This window comes from Temnothorax nylanderi, unplaced genomic scaffold (assembly GCF_030848795.1).
Source record: "Temnothorax nylanderi isolate EJ_2023f unplaced genomic scaffold, tnyl_v1.0 TNYL_tig0933_pilon, whole genome shotgun sequence".
Classification (NCBI taxonomy): domain Eukaryota; kingdom Metazoa; phylum Arthropoda; class Insecta; order Hymenoptera; family Formicidae; genus Temnothorax; species Temnothorax nylanderi.
Genome location: NW_027249995.1, coordinates 6,457 through 17,494, shown reverse-complemented (window position 1 = coordinate 17,494; position 11,038 = coordinate 6,457). Strand labels below are relative to the sequence as shown.

Sequence of the window (11,038 nt, the reverse complement as noted above, 5' to 3'; positions counted from 1 at the left end):
TTTCTTTCGTATATTTGAAAACAAGTTTTCAACACAATCCTGAGTGAATCTTGCGCCCAACACATACGAATATCCCTGTTCATTAATTAAATAATTTGTCAGTTCTATGAGAGATGTAGTAGTGATCATAATACCGCATTGTACGGGTTTAAATTTTCCATCTTGTCCAATTTTAATATTACAGAATAGATCAATAACTGATTTCAAAAACTCTATACTCTCATCAAATTTTCTTCGCGATTTTTCTTCTCCTTCTATTTTTCCTAATGCAGTTGCACAAGTTCGAGAAGTAATTAAATTGAACCATTTTGATACAATTTCAATAAATAGAGCAGTTACTTTATACTCGTTTATGTTACGTTCTTCTCTGATAAATTTCAATGCACTACTAACATCTCTGTCATATAAAGCGGTTGCCTTATTAACTCTCATTTTATTGAAATTCGTAAGAGTAATAGTTTCCTTATCTAATTTTGGTGCTAATTTAAACACGACGTTTTCCTGCTCAGCTACTAAATCTTCGACATGTGCACATTTAACAATGCATGAAGATAGTTCGTACAGTTCCGCGAAATTCTGTGGCAATATTATAATTTTATTATTCACCAAGGCAGATGTTGGAACGGCATTAGCCTTTAATTTTTTTTTACCATCCACTCGTACCTTTTCCCACATTTCTGCCGAAAAATGGGCCTGCAAAAATTATCCAAGATTACCGTTATATTTCTATCTTTAATCATACAATTTATTACTTACTTCGCATACAAATAAGTTTTTAGTTGCGCCCCACTTTCGCGATTGGCCACTGTGAATATTAATATTTTCCATCCATATTGCTCTCCGCTCTAAGTTTGATGGAAAACTCCTCATCGAAAATCCTTTTTTGGTGGAATTGAAGCAATTAGGCACGCAACAGCCAGGCATTTTCTACAAAATTTATGTAACTTGTAATAAACAATGAATACAATATTAAAGGTTAGGAAGTGATTTCTGTTACAGCATTATGTTTTCTTTCTATATATTTTACTTTATCTTTCATAATATTATACTATAAGTCACTTGTCTTACTTGTTTATAATTCACAATATTTTTATAATATTATTACCTCACACTTAAAAGAACTATCTTCCACTTCAATATTAATGATCGAGTCACTCAGCATCTACACATGTACTAAACTCTAAGTTCAGTGCTACACCGTGCTATACTCTGTAAGCACTATCCCCACCACTTACGACGCCATGCTTTGTCAAACTTGCGGCAGTGTCCAGACTCTTATTATAGGGACTCTAGTTCCGCCGAGCGTCGCGAGCGAGAGCGACGCGCTGGGCGTACAGGTAGGTCAGCTACCCCGGGACGCGCCCGCTGTCGTTCCGGGCGGTACGACCGCGGCCGAGCCCAGCGAGGAGTCCACCCGGAGCCAGGAGATCGCGCTCCAGCCGCCCATCGTGTGGGTACCCACCCCCGTTGGTCGAGTCGACCAACCGTCGGACGACTTTTTGAGTCCATCCAGCGATGAGGAGGAGACCGATTGAATCGGCGACGAGGCGCACGATAGAGCGAGGGCCGCGTTGATTGCGTTGTTTGTTTTCCTTTTTTATTCCGCGGCTAGAAGTAGATTTTCATTTTGTTTATTCCAGAGGTATTGTCATTCAAGACTAGGTCGTTTGACGTTCCCGGTAATAAGAAGCCGAGGTTAGCGTAAGATAGTAGATAAGTTCTGCGTGCCCATATGGCAATACAATTAAGTTGAGTATTAAGAGCCGCTGACCGTAAGGTTTATTTTCATTTAGTTTTCCGGTCCGTGCCGAGATAGTGGTTTAAGTTAACGCGCAAAGGTCAGCGTGACAATCTGCGCGACAAGCAGGCGGACCACCACAATCTCCAGGAACAGGCCCTCGGGATCGACTCTCGAGGACCTAGGACACACGCCCATAGGGTCGGCGTCAGCGTCCGCCCACCAGAGGGACACCCGGACGACTTCCTCAGGAAGTTGGTACGGAAATCTGTTCCGGGGCATCTCAGAGGAGGTGCGCGGAGGTCGGCGTCAACGGCCGACGCGTAGAAACGTCCCCGGGCAACTTCTCCAGGAAGTCAGCCCGGAAATCAGCTCGGGAGCATTCCCGAGGAGGTGCGCGTAGGTCGGCGTCAACGGCCGACGCGAAGAAACGTCCCCGGGCGACTTCTCCAGGAAGTCAACCCGGAAATCAGCTCAGGAGCATTCCCGAGGAGGTGCGCACAGGTCGGCGTCAGCGGCCGACGCGCAGAAACGTCCCCGGGCGACTTCTCCAGGAAGTCAACCCGGAAATCAGCTCGGGAGCATTCCCGAGAAGGTGCGCACAGGTCGGCGTCAACGGCCGACACCCGAAAATCGACCCGAACGTCATCTACGGGAAATCGACCCGGAATCTTCACCAGGGCCACATCCGAGGCGGTGCGCACGGGTCGGCGTCGACGGCGCTGCATAAACGTAAAAGGTGAAAACCTGGTGCAGCGGTGTCGAGAGGAGAGGTCTTCGACGTAGTACCGCACGCGGAAAATTCCACCCGGGAGCGTCCGAAAAGGGGGCACGGGGGACACGCGTGATAATCACGCGCGGCGTGATGGGCGCGCGAAGAGAAAGTTGTGACGTCACGTCGAACGGCGAAAACAACCCAAGAGTAGGGATGGTCCGACATGGTAGGGAGCCCTTCCGGCATGGTGGGGAGCCTGCGCGAGAGCGGGGACTCGAGGCAGTCTCTCGAGTATCGCGGTAGCGTACGGACGTGTCTCGCGTAGCAGCGGATATCGTAGAGTATAACACGGCAACAGTCTCCAGTGATACATAACAATCGGGAACTCCCGCGTGAACGCGCGCTAAACACTCACTTAACGATAGTGAGAGATAATTATTTATCGAAATAACAATCCGTGATAGTGAAATAGAACGGTGGCGACTTAGTGCGTATCGAGTATATTACAATCGTGGACATTGGGTCTCGCGACTACGAGATATTGTACGAACATCGTCATTAGTGATATTTAATCCACTGTGATCAATAAAATCGGCGTTTGCGGAAAATTATTGCAAATAAAGCGCGACTCACACCGAAGTGTGGCGACTCCATTGTGAAGCACCTTTATTAATGTGAAACCATCTGTAAAGCTGAAATAACGATCCGATATTAAAGAATAGTGAATTCTTAAACAAAGTCTCAAGATTAATTATATAATTAGTGCACTTACCTTCTACTTACCTTGTTCCTTGGCGATGATCCCTCGTTGTCCAGCGGCGATCTGGTATGCGATGTAAAGCGAGGATCCGGAGACGATCAGCAGCAACGACGATCCATCCTGGGCAGGGCCTGCAACAAAAGAAGAATATTAGCACATAATTAGTATAAGTTATCGAGACGTACCTTTATCCAGTATGCGAATAGGCGAGGATCTGGAGACAGGATACAGCAACGGTGATCCAGCAAGGACATCAATCTGAAACTCAGGAGCAACATTAGCGTCTTGGCGAGAAACAGGGCGTTGGTGCGAATTTACCTTCTCGGTAGTCAGAGGTTAAACCGAGTGGCGACCGTTCGATAGGAGTATTATCCGCCGGAATCGGGCTTAACTCGTGCCGTCCGGTCACAACCTAACCTGAAATCGCCGTGAGCTGAAGTCGTGCGCCCGGTGCGCCACAGTGACGAGACTGGCGGACCAGCCCCGGGTGCTTACTGGCGGATAAGCCCCAAACATAAGTTTCAGGTTTGATCGCCCACGAAATATTAGACATCAACGATAATGAAAAAACTACACTAGATTCGTGTTCAGCATGCATTACTCTTTATAATTACGTACCTCGAGATTTGGAGAGCAAATATTATTGCAGATATTACAATATTTCCACGCGCAGAAAATTTCACTTTCACCTTCCGAAAACACGTTTGCCCTCGTAAAAATCATAACACGGCAGGTAACCTGCCGAAACTCCGTTGGTCACATGGGTACCATAAGCAGCGTTTACAATGTTAATAGCGAGTTCGCACAATATACAGGTTCCGAGATATTTGATTTGGCGGTTCAACCCCGTTGGCGGTTTAGCCCCGGTCTCCCCTAACGAATAGGCATTACCTACAATTAATAATTATATATACATACAGTACCGTGCAAAAGTTTGCGTACTTTTGATTTTTTTATTTAATATTTGAATAGATTAGGCAATAAGAGCCGAGCGTGGTTACAATCGTTAAAATTTATTACATGTCAAAGTACATCACGATTAAAGTGTCAACTACAATATTACGTACGTTTCGACCCTTTTTTTGGGTCATCCTCAGCGCGTTGTCTATACATTACATAAAACTATATCTACATGGGACCTTCCTTTTCCGTAAGCCTCTTAGCGAATCAGTTACTCCTAACAGTCGTTTGGGCAGATGCACACTCCGAAGCCTCCCCAGGTATCTTAGTGTGTTATTTTTTTTAAACTTGGTTTTACGCCATTTAATTACGTATCTTTGTGAAAAATGATCGCAGAGCGATGTTTAAAAAAGCATTTTAAAGAGTGTTGGAATGAGCGTGCTCATGTGTGATCGCCGTGTGCGTTCGGTCATCTCCGTGCGATCCCGGAAAGTATAGAGCTACCTCTAGCGGAGGTAGAACGAACCACATTGTTATTAGTTAATCTCAATTACACACGAGACGCAGCAATCAGTCGTTATCAGACGAGTGTAGAGAAGCCATTTATGCTAGTTTGCTTTCATAGAATAGTGTTGTGAAATGTGGAAAGGTTGAATATAACTTAAAGGTAAGTATTAATTGGGTCAAAATAATAGAGCCATCTTATTTCGCATTTACTTAAAGTACATTTCTCTAATCTTATCAGATATTTTTACTACTGTTTATAAATATATCACAATCTAATTTTGTTCACTAATGATCTTTTCATCATCCATACTTTTAAATGGGAAGAGCAAAGCATACAAGTAATAATGAACGTATACAAATATTTCAAATGTGGAAAAATGGCTCAACAATGAATAAAATTGCAAAACAATTAAATGTTTCTCGAAAACGCGTTCAGAACGCACTTAAGAAAACGAAACAAACAAAGCCAACACTTAAGAACCGAGGAAGGCTTCGAAAAACTTCTGCGCGCTTGGATCGAGAAATTGCATTGAACATTAAAAAGGAACCTTTCTTGAGTGCGCCACACTTGAAAGAGATGATATCCAATAAATATAATATTAAACTATCAACATCGACTATAAAAAGAAGACTGTGTGATGCAAAACTTAATGGTCGCATTGCTAAGAAAAAACCACATGTATCTAAACAAAATATTGCAAAAAGATTAACTTTCGCTAAAAGCCACAGAGAAAAAAACGATAAATGGTGGCATAATGTATTGTGGTCCGACGAATCAAAGTTTAATAGGTTCTCTTCGGGTGGAAAAGTGTATGTGCGACGGCCACCGAATCAAGAAAATAATCCTAGGTACACTTTGAAAATTGTGAAACACGGTGGCGGCAATGTTATTGTCTGGGGATGTTTCTCTTGGTACGGCGTTGGCCCATTATTTCGAATCAACGGCATTATGAATGCAGAAAAGTATAAATGCATTCTTAAAGATGTTATGTTACCGTATGCCAGAAGTGAGAGGCCCTTAATATGGAAATTTATGCACGATAACGAACTAAAACATACCGCTAAGATTATCAAAAAGTTTATTGAGAAGGAAAAAATTCCCATTTTAGAGTGGCCACCGCAGAGTCCGGACTTAAATCCCATAGAAAACCTATGGGATGCAGTTGACAAAAGAATCGATCGTTCGAAGGCTACAAATCTTGACAAACTCTGGGAGGAAGCCCAAGAAGCCTAGTATTCAACTTCTGAAGAAGAGTGTAGACGTTTAGTAGGCTCGGTTACGTAACAGGTGGCCCAAAGACAAATGATCCGCGACTTTTGATCCGCGACATTTGATCCGGAGAAGAAAAAACCGGAAACCAATTGATCCGAACGACAAATCGTCCGAACCAATTAAATCCGCGACAAAACGCCCGTAAAAAAAAAATCAGAATTATGAAAAATCCACTAAAAATCATATTTATTTATTAGTCAATATATATTTGTAATAACATTTTTTAAAAATCAAAGTAACAGCAGAACAATAATCCATACCATAAACGTCTAATTATTACACGGACAATACAGACGCTACATTTTTTAAATATTTTATTTTTGTAGCCTGATCATATTTGGTCGCAATATTTTTAATTCGCTCATCTTTTTCCGCATACATTTTTCGTTTTTTAGCAACAACATTAACCCCAGTATTCATTTGAGCAATCGTTGTTTCCGTAAGAACTTGCTCGCCCTTAATCACATCCATGAAGCTACTAAATATTGCATGAACTACGCGAACTTTGCTATTAAATGAGTGATGCCAACCCTCAACGCCATTGTTCGAACGCATGACACCATCAATAATTGCTTGATAACAATTCTACAAAATTAAATCAAACATCGGCTTCTTGCGTTTTTTGCCAGTACGACATCGTTCACCAACCCAGGTTCGCTCAAAGTACCGAATTAAATCGTTTAATGCATCATCATTATCTTCAAAAAACGGTGATATAATAAGCTCCTCATATGCCTCAAGTACATCATACACAGGAACAAATGCTAGCGCCATAAGCATTTTAATGTTTAAACAAAAGCTCAGATCGGAATTGTAATTTTGCTGTAGACCACAAAATTGCACGTGGCGCCAAATACACTGACTGAAGTGGAAAAGGCAACCAGATATAACACACTCAGGAAATTTACTCTTAAAAGCAACAATGAACGCACGCTCAAAATCCACCATTACTCGTTTAGGCTTTAAATTTGGTTGATGGCGTTTAATAACAAACAACGCAGATGAATACAGTTTCTCGGACTTATTAGGAGCCAGTATGTAAACTAACGGCAACAATTTATCATGATACACACCGTGAATGGTGTATAATTGCTTAAAAATAAGAGGAACTGAGTTAAACGTGCCATCACAACACCACATCTCACATTCTGCCAACAACTCCAAGTTTTTAGCAGTAGCATAAATTACAAAACGATCAACACCAACCTCACTATCATACAACAAAAATAACTCATCATCGTTAGTCATATGTGTCTTTATTTCAGCTATACGCCAAGAAAGGACTTGGTTTACAATTCCACTTAAGGGGGGATTCTACTGTAATGGGTCAAAAAAATCGAATTTTTTGCATAAATAAATAGTATAAGGTTTCAAGAACATATTCCCAAAGCGTTATCGTCGAATTCGTAAAATTGACGAAACTACAGCTCCTTTTAGTGAGGCGCGCGGAGGATTGATACAGCAGAAGTACGCTGTACTGACTTCGCAGCGTTCTCGGCATTCTATCGTTGTGGGAACAAAAAGATCCTTTATACCTGCCTAGACCCTCGACTATTTTGTTTGACCCTACATGTGTTTATATTTATGTGTTAGTATTTTTGTGTGTATGTGTATGTGTGTGTGTGTGTAAAGAAGTTCGAACAGCCAAAAGAATGACAAAAACTGCCGAACAGGAGTTCTACGAGGAAGAGGAAGGCATTTTATATGGGCCCGGAATAGCGGATTGAGCGTTATTTAACTGTAAGTATCGTGGAAATATCAAAAACTTCATTTTTTTATTCAACTGCGACTCTTTTGACCCGCCATATTGAATCCGCCATTTTGAATTTTAAAAGTCTGATATCAGATTCGGATTCAGCGACCTCAAAAACCTTTATACTGAAATCTTCATGCATTTCTACGTCTTTTTTAGCTGACAGCAAAAAATAAACTTTAAACGCGTTTTTCTTAAAACCACTTTTTCCAACTTTGCGTACAGGATAACTCAAAAAGTAATCAATCAAATAACTTTTGCCACGCATGATTCGATTCCTTACAATTTTCTCCAAAGATTGAACCTACCGTTACATTTTATTGTTTATTTATAATATTTTTATCAACAATAGAAGATTGATTTTTTGATCGAAAAAATGTCACTTTTCTTACGATTGTTGTAACTTCTTCAATTTTTTATATTTTTATTTGCAAATAGGTTCAATCCCCGCGTAATTTATTAAGCTTTAAAGAAAATTTTTGTTTTTTGCTTTCAGATAACTCAGCTCGTTGCTACATTGTACGCAGATAACCGTTGCGCTACCGACATTGTGCCACAAAATTGTACGTCAACACAATAAAAATTAATGAAATTGAAAAAAAATTTTTTTTTTTTTTGTAAGAATGCCTCTTTATATTGCAAAAAAAATTAATCCAATATCACTTATAGTTTTCTTAAAAAAAATTCCCAAAAAATCATTATTTTTCGCCCGGCTACAGTAGAATCCCCCCTTAACTCACACATCCATCCACACATCAAACAACATTCTTCTTTACAAACAAGCCGCAATACATTATTATTTACATTATTATTATTTACAACCGTTATTTGATGAGATACGCACAATAGAACACGATCCCACTTGCCTTCGACTTAATGTTTTGACACAAATGCCAATCGTACCTGCGTAATATGCTCCGTTGAAAATGTTAACAAGGTTTCTGCCGATTGTCGAGTAAATGTTTTTATTTTGTGCAATATTTATATTCCTGAGAATGTCAGATCATGTCAACATCATCTTGACGATAGAGGTTTTTTCCTGGAGCCATTATTATGTGGTTTACGATTTATAAACAGACGGTATGTTCTTAAAGGTCCACAACTTGCGATTCTTCTGCAAGGACTTCGCAATGTCGCTGTTAATAAGCGCAGATTCGTTGATGAAAATAGTCTCACAGATTCTGAATTTTCATCATTCTCTCCCGTGACAAAAGAGCAATTTTTAGAACTTTTTAACTATTGTGATAGAGTAGTTTGCAATGGGGGTCACAGGTACGTATCGGAAAAGGATCTCTTGGTGTTTTTATGTAAGCTACGACAGGGTTTATCTGATGATTTTTTGCAAGTTATTTTCGAGTATTCAAGTAGACAAGCAACAAGTATGGCAATTTCTACTGTTCGCCAATCTCTAATGCAACGATTTGTTCTGGAAAACATTGGTCTTAATTCAATTACTAGAGAAAATTATATTGCAAGACACGTACCTGAATTCGTTAATGAATTGTACAATGCTAATCCAAACATTTCTCGTGTAATTGCTGCGATCGATGGAACTTATAGTTATATACCCAAAAGTAGTAATTTTCGCACATTACGTCAGTCTTTTTCGATTCATAAGAGTCGTCATTTACTAAAACCCGTACTTATAGTAGCACTTGATGGATTTATTCTCGATATTCAAGGTCCTTATTTTTCCGATTCTCGGAATAATGATGCGGCGATTTTGGAGAATGAATTCGAGAGAAATGCAGAAAGAATGAGAGAATGGTTCCGCGATGGAGACATTCTAATTGTAGATCGAGGATATCGTGATGCTACAGAGCTCTTGGCTCGGCTGGGTATTATATGGAAAATGCCAGGAGTCATTCAACAAGGGAGAAATCAACTCACTACAGAAGAAGCCAATGATTCACGATTAGTTACCAAGACGAGATGGATTGTTGAAGCTCGAAATGGTCATATTAAATCGATATTCGAATTCTTTCAACAGATTATACCAATACCTCACCTTCTAAATCTCGGTGATTTCTATCGTATTGCTGGTGCAATTATCAATAGGTATCGTCCAGTTATTGAGATGCAAGGAGCCAATGCAGAATTGGCTCGTCAGATGCTTGAGAGAGCTAAAACACCAAATATTGTTCAGGCACTAGTCGAGGTTGATAATCTGCACACACGTAATGCTCAAAGATGGGTACGATTAGATGTACAACAAATTCTTGATTTCCCAATTTTAGATTTAGAGTATTTAAAAGATCTCACTGTCGGTATTTATCAAATCAACTTAGCACCATCGTATGTGCAGGATAAATTGCAAAGAGAGGGTCAAGAAAAATTTCATGTCGAAATGATGAGAAACGTACAAAGGCTACCTCAACCTGGTCTCATGAGAGTAAGAATTTTCTCAAGATTTTGGAATGCAACTAAATATCAATTGTGGATTGCGTACCGACCTAATAATGATCAGGAACCAGCGGATGAGCTCGTACAGGGTTATTATTGTACGTGTAAGTCAGGTGCACGAACGCTAGGCACGTGTGCACACATAGCTAGTGTACTGTGGTATGTTGGGTATGCTCAACATCAACAAAATATCAAATATCACTTAACTAGGCTTATCAATGTCATTCATGATGCCGCAAACAGATTGCCTGCTGAATAAAATCGTATTATTAAATACGATTCGTATTTTTTTTTTTTTCAAGTAATAGACATATTTTTCATGAATTAAGGACAAAATCGGTCCTTTTCAGGGCCATAATGATGTGCAAAATCCGATCGCGCAACCTCCTTGCGGTGCACATTGGGTAACGCTAATGCCGACGGTTCATACTGTTATTACTGTTATTCATCAATTCATTGGGTTATTAGGTTTTATGGGTTATGCGATACACACACGCACACGCACGCGCACACGCGCACACTCGCACACGCACGCACGCGCACACACACACACGCACACGCACACGCACACGCACACAATCATTATTCTGAAAGCTGAATGGGTGAAATCATCTGTGATCGCGTGATAAAATATCCATCTTTGAGGTCTCCTGGAGCTAAAATACTGCTTTAAAGAGAGTTGTTGCCATGATAAATTTTGATCAGGATGACATGAACAACATTTTCCCAAAGTTTGAGACAAATTCGCCGAGAACCCATTTCCATAGGTTTTTGTGCGGGGTCCTTTGTCATCCGCTTTGTCGAATGCTGCCCTTAGATCCACAAATATTGCGAAAATCTTGTCTTTCCCAATTGCCATACCTTTCTTCTTTTCCCTTTGCACTATATGGTTCAAGATAAATATGTTATCCATCGTAGACCTCCCTTTCCTAAAGCCGGCTTGGCTGTCAGGTATCATCCCTTTCATCTTCATTATTTCCTCCAATCTG

General features: G+C 40.5%; 1 long non-coding RNA gene across 1 annotated transcript; it reads right to left on the bottom strand.

Annotated features, from left to right (window-relative positions):
• Positions 1–467: 467 nt before the first annotated feature.
• Positions 468–922, bottom strand: LOC139785997 (uncharacterized). Its single transcript, XR_011722145.1, has 3 exons — positions 757–922; positions 664–693; positions 468–576 (listed from the first exon to the last, which is right to left on the bottom strand). It is a non-coding gene; the product is annotated as an uncharacterized lncRNA (long non-coding RNA).
• Positions 923–11,038: the final 10,116 nt, after the last annotated feature.